At 35.0% G+C, this 19,947-nt stretch overlaps 1 protein-coding gene across 2 annotated transcripts in view; it reads left to right on the top strand.

Moving 5' to 3' along the window:
* Clk (circadian locomoter output cycles kaput protein Clock) overlaps positions 1–19,947 on the top strand; it is a 167,662-nt gene that overhangs the window by 5,846 nt on the left and 141,869 nt on the right. The window lies entirely within an intron of this gene.

Raw genomic sequence — 19,947 nt, 5'->3', positions numbered from 1 at the left:
TGTGACCTTCGCCATAGAAACCCACAATTTTATTTGTGTAAAACTTTTCTTTTTCCATCTTCGGTAAAGGACTTTGCGAAGACTCACAAAAAAAAAACTGATGGGAAACCGATTATTGTTTCTCAAAATCTCAACGAGTAAATTAGTATCAGTCGGCTTTACTGGCAGGGATATATCCTTAGCCTGTGTGAATTGAATGGACAGATCGAATACACCACCAAAATACTTTTCGCCAAAAATTAAGTAGTTAAAGAATTTTCAGAAATTTGTGGCCATTTTTGGACGATTGCGCCCACAAGTATTTTCAGTTAGTCACCGTAAAATTTAGAACTGTTGGACCATTATGTCAGGAAAGATAGACTGCAGACAGTACCACAAGGAGTATCGTCGAACAGAGCTTAAACTGCACTTAAACAAAAATGTTGAACCTTTGTGAGGGAGGTACCCTAAATAGCGCATCGATACGTCCCATTTTCGAGCTTAAACTATGTTTGGACAAAGTATTACTAAATCCAAAGTTTGGAACAAATCGCTTACTCTGTTTAAAAATATCGAGCGTACAATTTTAACGAAAATGTTTGAACTTTTGTGGGGAAGGTACCGGAAGGAGTGGGCCGATAAACATAATCATAGAACTTTATCGAAGACTCGCACAAGCCACTGCACGTGGTGGCTGTAGGCGTTTTTCATACCTGCCGGGCCATTTTCTGAGGAAGTATGGACTTGCCCCTGAAAAAAACTTGCACAGTCGTAATAGGGGCCCTTATTTGAAATTTTCATTCATAATTTTGCGTTTTAATTTGACAGATTTTTGTCGGTAACCAAAAAATGCCCGAGAGAATCCCACTATAGGTCTTAAACTGCACTATTCTAAAAATTTTGGAAATTTTCTGTGGTAGGTTTCCAAAGTAGTGGACCAATATAGTCCATCTTCGAACTTGATTTTAGTTGGAACAAAATATTATGAGGGCCGAATTTTGGATAGAATGGGTTGATCCGTTCGAGAGTTATCGGGCTTTCCAGCCATCCAGAGAGACGGACGGACATCGCTAACTTGACTCCAAATTGTCTGAAACAGGTTTCGTCCAAACATACTTGGGGACTAAAACCTTTATTTCGATGAGCCACATTCTGGTCGTAGGAAAGTGTGTAAATTTCCTCATTAGCCTAAAGGCAGAGGGTATAAGAAATGTAAATTGGTCAAAATTGTGTTCATGGATTTTTGCTAAAATAATAATTCTTTACACAACCTAAGAGTATTTGTATACAAGTTTAGACCTTGGATTGGGCGCCAGAATTTCATTTTAAAAGAATTCAAGACTGGTTGCCAGAGTTTTGCTTGCTCCTGAACAATTTAAAGGATCTACGAGGATAAACCAGAATTTCTCTAATAGAAGACCAACGATTGAATGCCACAATAATTGTATTGCCAGACGCACGATTGAACGACAGAACTTACCATTTAGAAACCCACGGTTGAGCGCCAGAATTTCATGACGGTAGACTCACAATTGCTCAGCATTAGTTCTCTATCAACACAACCTCTATTGAATTTCAGACATTCTTTATGATACGATTTACGATTAGTGTTGGAGTGATACCACTGACCGTCGATAGCTCATGGATGAAAAGAGAAGAAATAAAAGACAAACACGAGTGTATCAGTTTCAAATATATGTTCGGTTTATTGGTGGTAAAAGTGAGTTTCTTGGTACAAGAAACAGTTACCTTTGATATGAGAAGCTACGAACGAAAGCAATAGGAGTGTGACTCCTTCGAAAGTTAAATAGCAAGTGTCGTTGCCAGTGAGCATAATAGCGCTAACAAGGTCGCGATCCACAACGACGACCGCAGCATTGGAAAGCGCCCCTCTGCATCCGAACTGAGCGAATGTGACTTTTAGGAGAGAGTGTGGAAAATAATGAATATTCTCTCCCAGAATCCGAACCAAGCGAATATGACTCCTAAAAGAAAGGCAGAGAAGATTTCCCCATTGAGCTCGAAGAGCGGCCAATTAACGTAGTTAATTGTAATGCTGCGGAAAGGGAAAACAATGTATCGAACGTATACATTGGCGTAACCAATGTATCGAACTTAAACAATTAGGAACCAAAATTTCTTTTTTCAAGGTTTGGGTGCCACCACATCTGTGAGGTAATTACTACAATTGGTTTCTTTATGAAAATAACAACGAGCATGAAATTCCAATCTTTAGTCGCCAGCATTTACCATTGAAAATATCCAAGATGTTTCTCTATGAAAACAAACCATTTGCGCGCCAGAGTTTCTCTGTTAAATTAACTTTTCTATAAACAAATTGACGTCTGGTCGCCAGAATATGTATATTTAAAAGATACAGTTTGCAATCCAGAATATTAATATAAACAGGACCGTGATTGGATGTCAGGAGTTGTCCGTTAACACATCCACGATTGGGCACCAGAATTGGTCTATTAACAAACCCACGTTTTGTCGCTAGAATTTTTATTTTAACAGGATGTCGTGGAAACCATAATAACACTGACACCGCAGCGTGATAGTGTGCCAAAAAAGAAGACACGTGTCTGTGCGTTTTTTTCCACCACTTTTATAACCGAATTCTACCTTCAATAAAAAAAAAACCAAAAAACATGTGGAGGACGCCCCGATGTCCCCAAATTCCAATATTTCCGCAATATTTCTAAGGTTTTCCGACTGTATTCCCTTTCTTTTTGGTCATTAAACTACGTTGGTCTTACCGAGTGATATCACTGAGTTCTATGATAATTATATACTTTAGTTAGGAGTTATAGCCTACCTCATGTAGTATTCTGACAGGGGGTCTCCGAGTTATTGTGCAAAGTGCTCTAAAAAAGCGCAAATTGGTCAAGAAGTCTTACGTCATTTCAATAAAAAATAAAAACAGTAATAATAGTACTAGTAACAGTTATATACGTATACAACAAGGTTTACATCATTGTTAAATAAAAAATTTTCGCAAACATAAACTTCCAACATTTTGGTCCGGTCGGAAAATTGCAAGTATTGGTCCATGTTTTGGAAAGAACAACAATCCCGTCACCTTATGACTCTTTTAAAGGGAGTATTTATTACCAGTTAAGATATTCTGTCCCTTTCCTTTCATAAACGAAAGTAAACTAATTGTTCCTAGTTTCATTAATACACTTCGTGGTGGAGGGTATACAATTTCGGCCCGGCCGAACTTAACACCGTTCTTACTAGTTTAAACATGTTATGTATATGGTGAAAACTGAGGATTTCGGATAGCCCTTTTTTTAAATCGCTTGATTTGCAAAACTTATGAACGAATAGGTTTGCAAATTAATTTGCCAGACAAATGGTTGTTTCTCCGATAAAATGTTCTTTGTTGGGGCCCTTTGATGATACCGTACCTCCCCTATTAAAAAAACGATATATTTACAAATTACCTTAAATGGTGAGGTTTAGCGGTACAAAGAGCGTACATCTGTCTATCAGGAATTCGTTTTTTTTTCTTCTTCTATTGCACATAGCTTGGTGATATGTACCGGAACATTATCCAATTAAAATTCAAATATGCATGTTTGGAACAAACGTGGTAAATATACACAAGTACATAGATAGCTACGTACATCCATATACAAATTAATAGCTGTGTTCCAGAACTAAAAAGTTTTTACAATTTTTACGACTTTTACACATTTTACTCGAAAAAGCGTTCCCGTACACAAAAAAATGGTAAAATGTTCACTTCTCTTTAAACAAAAATGGCGCTGAATGACGCTCTCTTTAAAAACTTTTTACACGACAAATTTGGGCGAGTAAAAAAATAGTAACATGGTTGCCGGCGTCTGATTGGCTGATACGCCGACTTTGACATTTGTTCCAGTTTTTTTGACGTATTTTCCATTTTTCCGTTCCCGAACTATTTCAAAAAACGTGTGTGTAAGAACAAATTGTTTGCAGTTCTCTCTTTTACGAGTTTTACCATTAAAAAGTACGGGAACGAAGCTAATAATACGCATTCTTACAACATTCAACAAAAAATTGCGCGACTTGCTAACACACACACAACCACATTTTAGAGAATTCGTGATAATGTATCCGGCAAAAAAGCAACATATCTCGTACATATGTATGTACATATATTTCATAAATCAACATAAACTTGACACACTGTTCTCCATAGATAAGTTGATGTTCTTTGTTCACTGTCAAAGTCGAGCATTGCCACTAAAACAAACTAACGCCAAAGCCCCTAATAAAGATAAACAACAAAACAAACAAGAAAATATAGAAATGAGTAAAACGTAAAATGATATAAATGATAATGATGTAATAATGAAGTTGTTGCAAATAAGTGAAAGCAAAACACCAGTTGGACAAGATCAGCTAAGTAAAAATATGGGTCGTTTTATTGTCTTAAAATGTGAAGGTTGAATCATTATTGTGTAATTGAAATTGATATGGAAAGATTTACAAAATTTCTAACATATATAGTTGCAAGATCTGACGTTTGTTCAAGTTGAGAAACTAATAACAAAACAAACAAAAAACAAGTAAAAAAGCGTTAAGTTCGGCCGGGCCGAACTTTTCATACCCTCCACCATAAAATATTCTGAACCAAAATGGAATAATTAGTTTTCATTCCTGTCCCCAATTTTAAGTGGGTACGTTAAAATGTCAGATAATGTACATTAAATGCTTCATTCGGGAGGCCCTTTTTTTATGGTGTCTATATCTAACTATGTATGTTGACAATTTTTGGTGGGAGAAATTGGGAGGTACCGTTATATAGGGGTTATAATAAAACATGGATGGTTTTTGATGGGAGCCTTTAATGTCAAATAACTCCTAATTCGGTTAAAAATTGCAGCTAGAATCCTCAAAATACCGAAAATCATACATAACGTGGGAACTTCAAATGTCATTAACAGCTAGTTCGGAGGTACATATGTGGGCTATACGAAAATAAGAACTTAAATGAAAATTTTTTGTTGCAGAATTTTTATTGGCTTTTAAATTGGAGAGGTGTTGTGACCACTAAGAACTTCAAATGTCAAATTACTGCTAGTTCGGTTTAATATTGTAGCTAAAATCATCAAATTACTGAAAATAGGGAGGTACCGTTTATCAATACATCGACCTTTCTCGACAATTTTTGGTGGAGAGGTGTGGTGACCACTAGGAATTTCAAATGTCAAATGTTCAAATTACAGATAATTCGGTTAAAACTTGTAGGTAAAATTCTCAAAATACCGAAAATCGGGAGGTACCGTTATATGGGGCTATACGAAAACATGGACCTATGTTAATAATTTTTTTCGAATATGAGTTTTTTGGTCACTAAGAACCCTAATTATCAAATTATAGCTCATTCGGTCTAGAAATGTGACTTAAAACGTCAAAATACCTGAAATCAGGCGGTAACGTTATATTTGGGCTATTCCAAAACTTGGACCTATGTCCACTAGTTGTATAAGTTTATTGACACTTAAGAACCCTAAATGTCAATTTATTGCTAAATCGGTCTGAAAATGTAGCTAAAAACGTCAAAATACCGTAATTCGGGGGTACCGTTATATGGGAGCTATACCAAAACGTGGACCTATGTCCACAACTTTTGTTATATAAGTTAATTGACACTTAGGAACCCTAAATGTCAAATTATAGCTAAATCGGTCTGAAAATGTAGCTAAAAACGTCAAAATACCGTAAATCGGGGGGCACCGTTATATGGGGGCTATACCAAAACGTAGACCTATGTCCACAAGTTTCCTTATATAAGTTTATTGGCACTTAAGAACCCTAAATGTCAAATTATAGCTAAATCGGTCTGAAAATGTAGCTAAAAACTTCAAAATACCGTAAATCGGGGGTTACCGTTATATGGTGGCTATACCAAAACGTGGAACTATGTCCACAACTTTTGTTATATAAGTTTATTGACACTTAAGAACCCTAAATGTCAAATTGTAGCTAAATCGGTCTGAAAATGTAGCTAAAAACATCAAAATACCGTAAATCGGGGGGTACCGTTATATGGGGGCTATACCAAAACGTGGACCTATGTCCACAAGTTTTCTTATATAAGTTTATTGGCACCTAAGAACCCTAAATGTCAAATTATAGCTAAATCGGTCTGAAAATGTAGCTAAAAACGTAAAAATACCGTAAATCGGGGGGTACCGTTATATGGGGGCTATACCAAAACGTGGACCTATGGCCATAAGTTTTGTTATATAAGTTTATTGACACTTAAGAACCCTAAATGTCAAATTGTAGCTAAATCGGTCTGAAAATGTAGCTAAAAACATCAAAATACCGTAAATCGGGGTACCGTTATATGGGGGCTATACCAAATCGTGGACCGATATAACCCATCATCGAACTTGACCTGCCTGCAAACAAAAGACGCATTTTCCCAAAATTTCAGCGTCCTATTCCCATTTTTGTGGATGCTAGAGTGATTACCACAGACGGACGGACGTGCACAGATCGGGTATAGGGTCGCAAATGAGTATTTCAATGCGTTACAAACGGAAAAACAAACTTAATATACCCTCCATACTATGGTGGATGGTATAATAATAATATGAAAAATAAATGCAACTGCAATTAACAAGGGGAGCTTGTTATATATAATGAAGCTCTTTTAATTTTGGTAGGTTGTTGTATATTTTTGGAACTATGACCAAAAATGTTCCATGTATTGCTATAGTCAACATATAACAGCACCATCTGATTTCAGGTATACGATAAAAGAATTTCTACACCAAAAATTGTTAACACTGGTGCAGGTTTTGAAAGAGACCTCATATAAGAATACAACCCCCTAAGTGTACCGCCCGATTTCGGTCGTCTAAATTGCCTGCAATTTGGCATTTAGGGTTTCTAGAGGCCAAAAACAACGTTCCTATCAAAAATTGTGGACGTATATCTACGTATTACTATAGGCCCCAAATAACGATACCACCCGGTTTCAGGTATATGAAGTTTTTTGAGGCTTTCTAGTGACCAAAAAGCTTCTCCACCAAATGTTGTGAACACTGATTTTGGGTATTTTGAGTTTTATTGGACATTTTCGGTCGTAATTGGCTACAAGTTGGTATCTAAGAATACTCCAATAAAAATTATAAACATAGTCCGCGTTTTGTAGACGCCCCCTATAAGGCCATATTTAAACAATTTTGAAGGTTTTATTTACATTTTCGGTCCGAATTGGTTCAAAGTAGTAAAAACATTTCTCCAACTAAAACTGCGGACATATCCAGCAATATTACCCCTTACAACACACCTTACTAACACACTATTTTAACGTGGACATATCGTGCGTGATATGTGGTTATTTGTTGACCACTACAATAAGTAGTTCCTAAATGTCGTGACTACGCATTTAACTAGTTAGTTTAGTTGTCAAAAAATATACAGATACTTCCCCCGACATGCCCTTGTTAAAATAATGGGTTAATAAGTGGTTTTGTAACGGATATTTCTGCTGGGTATGTCCGTAGTCTTAGGTGGAGACGGGGTTTTGACCACTTTGATTTCAGGTATTTGAGGTTTTTATCTCTATTTTCGGCCTAAACTCGCAGCAATTTGGCGTATAGGGTTCCCAGAGGCCAAGATAAGAGAAGAAAGTCCCACAAGATGTGTACTCTTTGGCATGAGGGACGAAGTACCAAAGAAACATATGGGGATTTTAGAGTGAAATCGGAGACTTTTTATAATGAGGTTTTTGATTTCCTTTATTGCTGCTCATCAGCAAAACATTTTATTACATTTTCAGATTTTTTTGACTAAACGTTCCAGAGATATCGCGCCTTGAAAAACTCGAATTCTCTAAAAACTATATGCAAAGAAATACTCATCACTTCTTTAATATTGGTCCATATAGAAAAAATCTTTTTTTGAATTTTTTATTTTTTTTTTTTTCAACTATCTAATACAAAATAGAAAAAAAAATTGCACAGTTGGCTTGGATGCAATTTTCGCGATTTAATATTTAAAACCAATTTTTATCAATAATTGCACTCTTCGATTTTCTTAAATTTTTTGCATAAAACTACGATTAATTACAACAATTTTAAGTCCTTTTTGGTAGTGAAATTCGAATGATTAATAATTTTCCAATACAATTTTTATTTTATACCAGTGTGAAACATTTGTTATTTTACGAAAAAAATAAAAAAATACATTTATTAACATGTGTTTTGTTGTTTTATTTAGGAATTTAAACATCATAGAAACGGACTTATTTTTCGATTTTGAAAATTGATTAGCAATTATTGTACCAGCCGGACAATAAGCTAACTAAACTGATAATCAAATAAGTACAGCTAAGGAATTATATGAGTAAGCATCCGAGCCAAATAATCTACCAAATATTAAAGTGATATTTTCTTCAGAAGATGATTATCTAAATACGAAAGAGGATTTGAATTTGAAATGCGGGCGCAAAAAAACTTCATTCGGTAATGCCCACTAATGCTGGTACAGTAATTGCTAAACCATTCTCAAAATCGCACAATAAAAAAGTTTTTAAAATGTTTAAAATAAAAATATACATAAATGTTTTGCTGATGAGCAACACGGCCAAAGCAAATAATAAAGGAAATCAAAATCTTCATTTTGAAAAAGTGTCCGATTTCACTCAGAAATTCCCATGTATATTTAGGGTACAACTTGAGGCAAAAATGGAAAGAAGAAATCAAAAATTATTTATTTTTCCAAGTGTAAAGGTGGCTTACGTCATCATGATTATTAAATAAGTTCGCCTCAGCTTTAATCTAAAATTAAAGTTTTGGGCTATCTAAGATTTTTCCAACGTTTAAATATATTAACTTTTTTCCGTGAAAAGTTAGTATCCAAAAATGGTTGTGTAGGAAATCCCATTGTCAAACCGTTCCCATTATAGCCTTTTCTTTCTTCCTATCGATTTTTAACAAATTAAATTTCATATCAGTTGATCATACTCAATTTGGAGCTGCGATCATGTTTTTTGCCCTCTCTAAGTCTCTGTACGAGTACATAATCCCGTTGGTGGATTTTTCACAGTTTCATTATATAGTGCAATGTTATTACTTTGGCAATTTAGCATGCTGACAATAGTTGTTGCGTTTCTTATGTTTCTCCAACATTATTTTTACCTGCAGCTCGGCTCTCTATTTTCGATTTCTCATAAACACATAGGGCATCGCAGGGTAAAAATAATTACTTTTTGATAAACTAATACTACTAATCAACTATTGTTATGCATATTGCAATGACATTGTTTGCTATTTTTAATTCTAAACGAAATTACAACTTGGCATTGTACAATAATTCTGTGAAATTTATGGCATTAACTTAACTAACCTGTTACATTAAGTAATATTTTAATTGAGTCGAAGGCACATGTTACCACCTCTCATTCCCTTCTCTTACAATTAAACGGTATTTTTGAACTATACTTTTTTTATTTAAACATATGAGTATTTGTTGTAATCATTGGCAGTGGTAGAGAAAAAACCCTTCAGTACTCACATTTGCATACCCATATAAATATTTAATAAAGTATAAATGTCGAACTATGTGTGTATATATGAGTCATTCTCTTTTTAATACGAAACTAAGAAACAATATGTACAGGTACGATTTGGTGTTTGACCAACAGACTTATGGATTATCAGCGACCAGTAAACTCGATGAAATTATTATACTCTACACCACTATGTGGGGAGGGTATTATAAGTTGGTTTTGGCCAAAAAGTTTGTAACGCATCGAAATAATGGTCGATCTGGCTATGTGTTTCCTTCCGTCCGTCCGTCTGTCCGTCTGTCCATCTAAACCATGTAATCACGCTACAGGTCGCAATTTTGATCGGATCGTCACCAAATTTTGGGTGTTGATGAGGGTCCCGGAGGGGAAGAAGCCTATTGATTTTGGTGATGGTCGGATAATATTCAGGGGTCGGAATGGACAAAAAACTTATTTGGGGGAAAAGTAAACGTTTTATTTCAAAGCAAATAGCTCCGCATCTGAAAGGGGTATATCAAAGACAAAACCTGTTAATAAAAGTAGAAAATATCACCTTTACAACGATGTATAGTAGGTTGTCTTACGTGGTCAAACAACGAAGATATCGCAATATTCGCTAATACAACCTAACTTGTCATTTTTGCGATTTTAATTATAATGACGAGTATCACAGCATTGGTTGGGGAGCTTCCAAAAGCAAACCCTAACTATGAAAGAAGAATATCCCACCTTTACAATGATGCAAAGTAGGTTGGCGTAGGTGTCCAAATAATGGAGATATAGCAATAGTCGGTAATACATCCTATTTTTAATTTTTTTCCGAAATCGCGCTACAGATCGCAATTTTGATCGGATAGTCACGAAATTTTCGGAGTTAATGGGGGTCCCACAGAGGATGAAGCCTATTGATTATGATGATTGTCGGATAATATTTAGGGGTCGGAATGGGCAAAAACTTATTTGGAGAAAAGGTCAACTTTTTTATTTTAAAGCCAATAGCTCTGTTTCTTTAAGAGATATATCAAAAGCAAAACCTGGTAAGGAAGGTAGGTGGTCAAACAACAGAGATATCGCAATAGTTGTTAATCACGCTACAGGTCGCAATTTTGATCGGATCGTCACGAATTTGGGAGATGATGTGGGTCCCACAGAGGAAGAAGACTATTAAGTTTGGTGATGGTCGGATAATATTCAGGAGTCGGAATAAGCAAAAAGGTTATGTGGAGAAAATATCTCCTCTTCTGATAGGAGAATTCCAAAATGAAAGCCCACCAATGGAAGAAGAAAAGATCTCCTTTGTATTTATGCAAAGTATGTTGGCGTAAGTGGGCAAACAACCGAGATATCGCAAAAGTCAGTAATATGTAAAATTTTTGAATATATCGGTTTCTAATAGGGGTATTTCAACGGCAAAGCCTGTCAATGGAACAAGAGAATATTACCTTTACATTGGTGTAAGGTAGTTTGGCGAAGGTGGTCAAATAAGGGAGATACCACAATAGTCTGTAATGCATCCAATTTTTCCATTTTTTGCACTCACGCTACAGGTCGCAATTTTAATCGGATGGTCACGAAATTTTGGTTGCTTATGGGGGTACCAGAGAGAAAGAGGCATATTATGTTTGGTGGTAGTCGGATTATATTCCCTAAAAGAAATGTTTACCAGTGAAAAGCTTATGCACAGGGGTAGTGGTGTAGAGTATCACATGGTCGGCCCCGTCCCGACTATAGCCTTTGCTCACTTGTTCATGGGGTAAACCTTGTTATGAGATGCGTCGAGACTAACCCAATAAATGTTAATAAATATTGCACCACTGGTATTGATAGGTAGGAAATGACCACAACTCTTAAATTTTGAAAAATCATAAAAGATCAATCCATTTTGCAACCAGAAATGTGCTTTCAGCCTATGCGATACAAAATAATAGCGCCTATCGATTAGAAATTAAAGAATGCTAAGAAAGAACTAAAAAGATTATAAAAGTAGAGCTAAAATGTGAGACACGTCGTTTACATCGGGAAGTTAACTAAGTAAGAAAATTCGGGCCATTTCTCCTTTTTTGAAAAATTCGATTAAAATACCTTGGAATCCTTGTACTTTACTGACAAAAATGCACGTTGAAAATATGTCGCAGGATTTTAGCTCATAATCTATTCACATCATTTCAAAATGCATTTTGTTTCACAGTGTAATTATTCTAAAAAATTACATTTATCAGATTTCGAAAGATTTCCTACATAAGTGTGGACTTTACATATGGTTTTTGAATGTGGAGACATATGGTACCGATTTGTTTCGAAATTACCTATGTGCCTTTCCTCAGAATGTATGAACTTTTCGACAAAAAATTATATATTTGTATACTACTGGACCCGGCGAACTGCGTCTCGCGGACGGGCATTGATTATGTGAGTTCAAATATACATTCTAGGAGATTGCTATCACCTTGCAGAGGTCAAATGCACATTGCAGGTCATTCTTTGATTTTATGTATTTAGGACGACGTAAAATGTTTGCTGTATTATTAGGTGTAATCTGTTAATTGTGCATTATGAATTCGATATAATATTTCTCGTCCTCATATATTTAAGAACCATGATCTTTTACTCAAGTAATTGTAGCTATTGTAAGTAACAATTATGTTCAGAACCACGTTGATATTATGAAAAGTTTCAGTAACAAAATTTAAACATTTTTTGTGCCGAAAGAAAATGGTTTTATCCAATACCAAATATTTAATATGTCGAATGAGTGAGTCGGCAATATTTAAGAAATACAGTCGTTTTTCCAGTTGAGGCAACTGACACAACATGTTTGATCTTATACGAATGTTATGTAGATTGTGTTCCCAGAGCCGTGTGGATGGTGATTGTATATAATCGAAAAAAGACGAATACCAATTACGTTGGTGTAATTTCGAATTGAATTCATCATTCTTTGTCAAATAAAAAAAAAAGAATTTAGGTGTTCTTTCGCTTAGCATCACGTAGTATATTCTTCTTCATAATGTAATCTCTCAAATAAAACGCTTGCCGTTTAATTTTTTCACCATTTTTATTTTAATGCACGCGTTTTATTTGAGAAATTCTATCATGAAGAAGAATATACTACTTGATGCTAAGCGAAAAATTATTTGCTAGCATTTAGTGAATTTATAAATAAAACACTGTAGCTTAATTTTTTAACTATTGTTTATTTTTAACTTTTTAGTAATTAAAATTTTTTGACCACTGAAAACCCCATAACCAAATTACAGCCAAAAATGTGGATAAAAGAACTTAAAAATCCATAAAATCGGGGGGTACTGTTATATGGGGGCTATACCAAAACCTGGACCACAATTTTTATTGAGAAAATTGTCTGTACCATTGGGAACTCCAAATGCCAAGTTGCAGCCTGTTCAGACTAAAAATGAAGATATAATCCTCAAAATACCTGAAATCGGGTGGTACCGTTATATGGGTACTATAGGAAAAAATGGTGTGTATGGAATAGTTTCATATTGATGTATTGTCATCCAAATCTGAAAAGTGTGCAAAGTTTTAGTTCGATTGGTCAACTGCCACTATGTTAAAAATGAGTTACTAGAATTGAACTAAACAGACATGAAACAAAGCAAGTTAAATAAAACATTGTAAAAATGTTTTATATTCTTCTCATTCTGGATACTCGTACATAGTATAAACCGCAGACAAAACGACGTTGTTTGAGCGGAGGATGTCTGAAAAAAATGTTCTATTGGAAAGCAGTAATGGACCAAATACATACCGTCCGTTGTGTGACGCGTTTCGCGTTAAAAACAACAACAACCACATGAAAAATGTGTAAGTGATGCCAAGTTTGTTCTTGAAGTTTCCATGTGGTTGTTGTAACGCACCGTTCAACGCGCCGCACATTGGGGCAAGATTCCAAAAAACGGGTCTTAATTCAGGGAAGCATTTGAGTGATCTAATGTTAATATTTTTCGAATGTTTACACTTCAATCAATATAACGGAACACAGTTTTGGTGCAAATTGAGAGATTGGAGAGGTATATTCGAAGCCCTCATAAATGGGTACCATAAAATCTATGAAGTGTTTTTATGGTTTTGCCAACATTTCTTATTTGATTAATCTAATATTTTCTAGTATGTTTAATTATTGCTTAAGCTAATGATTAGCAAAAAATTATAAGGTTAGGTCAATATTTTAATGTAGCTCCCATACAAGGGTATCTCCCGATTTTATGTCTTTCGAGGGTCTTGACCATATTTTTAAGTATATTTATCTGCAAATTAGGATTTATAGTTCTGAATGCCTAAGAATTCATAGTGCCAAAATTTACCAATGTTCACAGGTCACTGGTTTGGTATAGCCCTCATGTAGAGGTACTGTCAAATTAGGGGTGTGAGGGTTTCGAACATTTAGGCGTATTTTGCAACTAAACTGGCTCAAATTGTGCATCTTGAATGGATTGGAAATATGTTTATCAACCATCGCACATTGGGGCAAGATCGCCAAAAACGGTGATTAATTCAGGAAATCATTATTTGTTAAATCTAGGAGTCACATTAAACAGAAAAAGTTTTTGTGCACACAATTTAGTGATAATAAATATATTTTTTATTAAAAATTTATATGTATGTATATTAAAGAAAAAATCAATTCAAATTTTATTACTGGTTTACATGGGGTTTTATAACGTAAAATTATATTAAAATTTTTTTGTAAATTAAGTATGTAAGCATTTCTAACCCTACATGCTATCTATCTCCGATGCATCACTCTCGTTATATTCATCGCCAGAGTCCATCATGTCCTCATTCATCGAAACTGGCGGGGACATAAGGAGCTCCAATGCTTCTTTTGGAAGTTGTTGCATTTTCTTTTTTTGTAATTTTGTTTTTCCACTGATAACAGGATCAGAACTTAAAAGGAACCTATTTAATTAGTAAAATAATGTGTCTTAATCTCAAGTTGGTTATAATAAATGTTTAAACAAACCTATTTAAAATATCTCGGTTTGATTCTTCTCGACTACACTTGCGTGAAAAGTGCTCTCTATAATTTTTGAAGTCCTTATTTCGAGCCTCTTGGGCTTCCTCCGATAGTTGTCCTATCGGCAACAGGGCATGATTAATGATCTCTGATCCATGTATAAGGAATTTGTGCAAAGTGGGAGGCATATAATACCATGGATATTTATTAACAAAAAGTCGAGCTGTTGTATGAGAAAATGCTCTGAATTTGTCAATATTAATATCGTATTGTGTATATAATATTGTGTGCATTTTTTGTATCAGCTGCAAATCAATTTTTGTTATTTTTGCTGATATTTCAGCATTTTGAAAAAATCTTCTAGCGGTGTTGCCATCATTGGTATTGCCAAACCCTGGGTTCGGTTGGTCTACAATTAGTCCCGTTTTGTTTCGGAATTCCTTTTGGATTCGTAGTTTATTTTCTGCCACAATTTTTTTGTCGGATTCGGTTCTAGCTTGCCATTTCTTAATAGGAAGCTTGTAGGACAAGTGAAGAAGGGTTTCGTAAAAACGAATCCAACCGTGCAGGACGGACAAACCAAAGTCCAAAGTATCTGCCTTAATTTCCATCCCAATCATTTTGTCCAAATTATTGAATTCTTTACTCGAGGAACCACATACATAGCATGTTTGGGTTGATTTTGTTTGCGTGAGTGCATTACACACTTTTCCATCAACCATTACTAACATGAGTTTGTGGCTCACACTCACTGCTCTATCTGGCAGGACAACTAAGGAATGTTCCAGGTCATTAATTTCTCTTTCCACCCTTTTTCTTTCTTCTATGGAAACACTTGGTGACTCTTTAAGAAAATCGATCTTCAATGGTCTACAATATCTGGTTGAAGAGGGACGAGGATTTTGCCAAATTATTTTAGTTCTACACACCATTTTAATCGGAACAATTGAGGTTACAGCAGCATCACTAGCATCTGGACCATGGAAAGCCTGTTTATAAGCACTGTGTCCAGAACTACCATCAAATCCCCATTTCGTATATAAAATTATATCCGACAACTCGTCATCGACCAAGGTAGTTATAACTTCCTTTTGAATTGAAATCAAACGTTCGGCAGTGTGATTAAGAAGTCCTTGTAGACTAATTTGGGCTGTGGTTTCGGATATTGTAATTGTTTCTTCCTTCGGGTAACAGGCTTTCTTAGCTTGTTGCACAACTTTATAAGAGGGGAACTTTTCTGGAGCAGCATTCCTTATTATATCGTATTGATTACGCGATAGTTTGGCTTCTGCAATGACTACTAGCGCAGCTTCTGGACTTATTTTATATGTCTGTTCCTTAGGAGTTGTATTAGCCTTATATGTTGATGCTGCTGATGGGCAATCTGTAACATGTTTAACTATTTTGGAAGCTTCTACATGGCCAGAAGTTCGCAAACAAAGTTGGGTAGCGTGACTTAATTCAGAAAGTGAAGAAGTTTCCCTTAAGACCTTGCTCTTTTTGTTTTTAGTTCTTGTGGAACATTCGTCAAAGTCTTTTTCTTTGCGACCTCTTTTCGTTGTTACCTCATTCTCAAACGAAATGGAGGAGTCTAACCAAATTTTGTTTAACACGATAAATCGGTCGTTAATTCTACATGATTTAGCCCACCTTTTCTTAAAATCAGGAACAAACCAATTGATTTTTTTTTTCAAAACACTCCTTATCAACGTGATCAAGTCGTTTCCATGTTTCTTGTTTCATATAATTAATTTTGTCATTTAAATTGGAAGAGGGTGCATTCAGAAAAATGTCGTATATGTCCCGACGAGTTATAGTTGTTGGTTTTGAATTTGTTCCTAAAAAGTTTAAATACGAAATTGTGCAATGAAATATAAATAATGTACCGGTTATCTACACATATTTACATCACTAGCAATACGTTTGACTTTGACACAAACAACACAGTAAGTTGGACTTTCGTACAAACAAAACAGTAAACGTTAAACTGTAAATACCCAACGCTAGACATGAACGACTTTTTTTCACAGTATTTTTCGCTACAATGAACACTCTAATGTAGTTCCTGATTACAACGAAACAATCGAATATATATATATATATATATATATATATATATATATATATATATATATATTCGATCGTTTCGTTGTTATCTGGAAATATATATATATATAACATAATGAAGAATCACATTGCCGTATGTAGGGTGAAGCCAAAACATGACATATTGCACAACAATAATTCAGAAAATGAAAAGAAATCCCCGCATACAATACATTTGAACCATGACTATTTCCATCATTTTTCGCATAACTCTGAAAGTGCAAAAAAGTAGCAAGTTTTGTTTGCGCAATATCAAAGACAACACTTAAGAAAAAAATACAAAAAAAATCTCACGACCTTCTCGACACTCTTTTTTTTATAATCCAATACATTTCAAAATCATGTTAAATCTAGACACATTTTCACGAATTTTTTAAACACATTTCTACAAGACATTTTTCAGAACAATTTTTTCTTAAAATATTAAGAATTACCTCTGTTTGAAATATCCATTTTGAAAATGCCAAGTTTTTGTAGCAGAACCAACGTTATAGCGTTTTAAAAGCAGCAAAATTTAACAATTTTCACCTGTTTCTTAACTTTTAAAAATATGTTCAACTTTAACACTGTGCTACACGAAAAGTAAACAACATACGACTTTGCTTTTTTGGCTAGTGAGGTAGAATTTTGTACTCGTTAACCCTGTCAAGACAGGTTATCAAAAATTTGTGTTTCATTTTTTCAATTAAGACCCGTTTTTTTCAATCCTGCCCCAACGTGCGCCGTATGTGCAGCGGCCTTAAAGCAAGAAACATACAAAGTTCAGCTATTAATAATCGGATATTCCAAAATACCTTAAATGTGTCTTTTTTCAATTGATTTTTTACGGACAAAATCTTCATAAACAGCTTCGAAAGTCTCTTCGTTAAAAAGACAAACATTTCTTATCGCTCAAAATCATCAGTTTCTGTTTGAAGTACTAAGAGGAATACACATATCGCAAAAGTGGCATATCTTAAAAATGCTTTTTTCTTTCTATTTTTATACCCAACACCATAATATAATAATAACACATCAAAATATTCGTCGAAGACCCTGTAAAGTATATCAGGAAAAATGTCTAAAATCGTATTTTCCATTTAAAAAAATCAACAATTTTTTTGATATTACTTCAATGATTTTTGGCACATTCGTCATTCCAAATCTATTTTTGTTACTACGTTCACCCCACATCCAACGGTTACGTCGTTTTTATTATGATAATTAGAAAAAAATCTAGAAATATCGCGGCTTAATATAGTAAGCTGTTATATCCTATCATATACACCATTTGCGATGATGCAAAAAAAACAAGTAAAAAAATGTCTGTCGGCTTTGCCGACAGAGATATACCCTCAGCCTGTGTGAATTGAAACTTTCATCTATTCACAATATCAACTATAATACCGGCTGTACATTTCCAAAGGATCTTCGAACAGATCCTAAATTGTCCTTAAAAAATGTTGAACTTTTGTGGATGAAGACCTATATGGACCATTTTTTGAAGTAAAACTACCTTTGGACAAAATGTTAGGAGATCCAAAGTTTGTACGGTTGCTCCGTTCAACAGATATAGCGCGTAGCTTTTTAGTGAATTTTTTAACTTTGGGTGGGGGAGGTATCGGAAGATGCGCATTGATAGTGCCCATCTTCGAAATTAAACAAAGCTGGGAAAAATATTACGCAAGCCAAATTTTGGACCGAATCGACTGATCCGATCGAGAGTTGAAGCGAACGATAACCACTTTACATGGTTCCATAGGGATTTTTATAACTTTAGGGATATTTTCTGAGGACGAATGGATTTGCGCCCTAAAAAACTTCTACCGTCGTAATGGCGGCAGCGAATGCAATTTATTACAACAAAGATCAAAGTGATTCGAGAGAAGGCCGTAAACTGAATTTTTTTTGAAATTTTGTGCGGGATGTACCCGAAGGTGTTGACATATGCAGTCTATATTCGAACCTGATCTATGTCTTGTAGAAATATTACGATGTTCAAAGTACGGACCAAATCGGATACTCTCCTCCAGAGTTATCGTGCGCACAAGTTTTCCGAACATTTTTGAACTTTTGTGGGGGAGGTAGCGGAAGGAGTGAACCTTACCTAAGTTTGGACAAAATACTACGAAGGCCAAATTTTGGACAGAATCGACAAATCTGTTCGAGAGTTATCTTGCGCTCCACCCATTACACACGGTGTCAAACGGATTTTTGCAACTTTCGGGTTATTTTCTCAGGAAGTATGGACTTGCCCCTGATGAAACATGTACCGTCGTATGGGGGGCAGTGAATACAAGCTGCTACAACAAAAATCAAAGCGATTCGAGAGCAGGCCTAAACTGAACTTATCCGAAATTTTGTGTGGGAGGTACCCGAAGGAATTGAACGATTGAGTCCATATTAGAACCTTATCTAAATTTGGTAGACGTTTCACGATTCGCAAAGTATGGACCAAATCTGTTACTCCCTTTAAGTGTTATCGTACGCACAAATTGTCCGAACATTTTCGAACTTTTGTGGGGGAGGTACCGGAAGGAGTGGAGCGATATAACCCATCTTCGAACTTAAACTTAGCTTGGACAAAATATTACGAAAGCCAAATTTTGGACCAAATCGGCTCATCCGTTCGAGAGTTATTGTGCGCACCAGACAGACAGACGGACGCACGGACATTGCTAAATCGACTCCAAATTGTCTGAAACGCATTTCGTCCTAACATACTTGGGGTCTAAAACCGTTATTTCGATGAGACACATTTTGACCGTATGAAAGTGTATATACCCTCGTTAGCTGAGGGTATAAAAACGGAAAGTCTTAATGGATTCGCGAAAAATCAATTTTTTTAAAAAAAAATTTATGTATTTACAAAAATATTATTTTAAATAATAGCACTTATATTTACAAAAAATATATAATAAATACAGCAGCACCTAGACATTGTGCGAAATCAAATGAAACCTAAATGGTGAAGGTTAGAGCCATAATATTCATGTTATTCGCAAAAATACGATGAAAGTATGAAGAAAACACAAATAATATAAAATCATATTATTCTGACTTTATTTTTTATGGTTTGATAGGAAAAGTTGAAGAAAAAATGTTTGAGTTCTTTCTCTTTTCGTCAAAATTTTATATCCGCCGATCTAGTGTATGGATTTAGACGCGCCGCGGTTTATAAGATGCATAACGTACAAAAACTAAATTTACTAGGGTTTCCACGGAAATCAAATGATATTTGTAAATTTTGAATCCAAAAATCAGGGTTTCTAGTAAAGTTTACGTACAAGTATTTGAGTGAGAAATGCTAACTCGCGAGTACTACATTCACATAAAAAGCTTTTATATAAATCCAGCTGCCCGCCTTGATTAAAATTATACATTA

The sequence above is a fragment of the Musca autumnalis genome, unplaced genomic scaffold (genome assembly GCF_047663935.1).
Source record: "Musca autumnalis isolate F117 unplaced genomic scaffold, ASM4766393v1 scaffold_4, whole genome shotgun sequence".
Classification (NCBI taxonomy): Eukaryota; Metazoa; Arthropoda; class Insecta; order Diptera; family Muscidae; genus Musca; species Musca autumnalis.
The sequence above is the reverse complement of the archived record's forward strand: the minus strand, read 5'-3'. Positions and strand labels throughout refer to the sequence as shown.